The sequence below is a fragment of the Arachis ipaensis genome, chromosome B10 (genome assembly GCF_000816755.2).
Source record: "Arachis ipaensis cultivar K30076 chromosome B10, Araip1.1, whole genome shotgun sequence".
Taxonomy (NCBI): Eukaryota; Viridiplantae; Streptophyta; class Magnoliopsida; order Fabales; family Fabaceae; genus Arachis; species Arachis ipaensis.
Window position 1 is genome coordinate 125,212,308 of NC_029794.2, and position 376 is coordinate 125,212,683.

The window sequence follows — 376 nt, forward strand, 5'->3', positions numbered from 1 at the left end:
AATTAAATTTATTATAAAAACTGCTCATTAGAATAAAAAAAAAGACAAAATGATAACTTTAAGAGAGTTTTCATCAATAACGGTCATAAAAATCATAGAAAATATCATAAAAAAAACATGATCACTCATGCGAAGGTGCTGATATTTTTACCATTGGAACAGAGCATAAAAAGAAACCCCCAAACACAGTTCCATAAAACATCAAAACAAAACCCTAACACAAAATCAAATTTAAAACTTGTGAACCGACAATATACAAAACACTTAATCATGATCAACAACCATTACAGCATTTCATTAAATTTGAAAAAAAAAATTCTGATCCTCACTAACCTCAGTGACGACACAGAAGATCTCTGTAGTGGCAAACGAACTC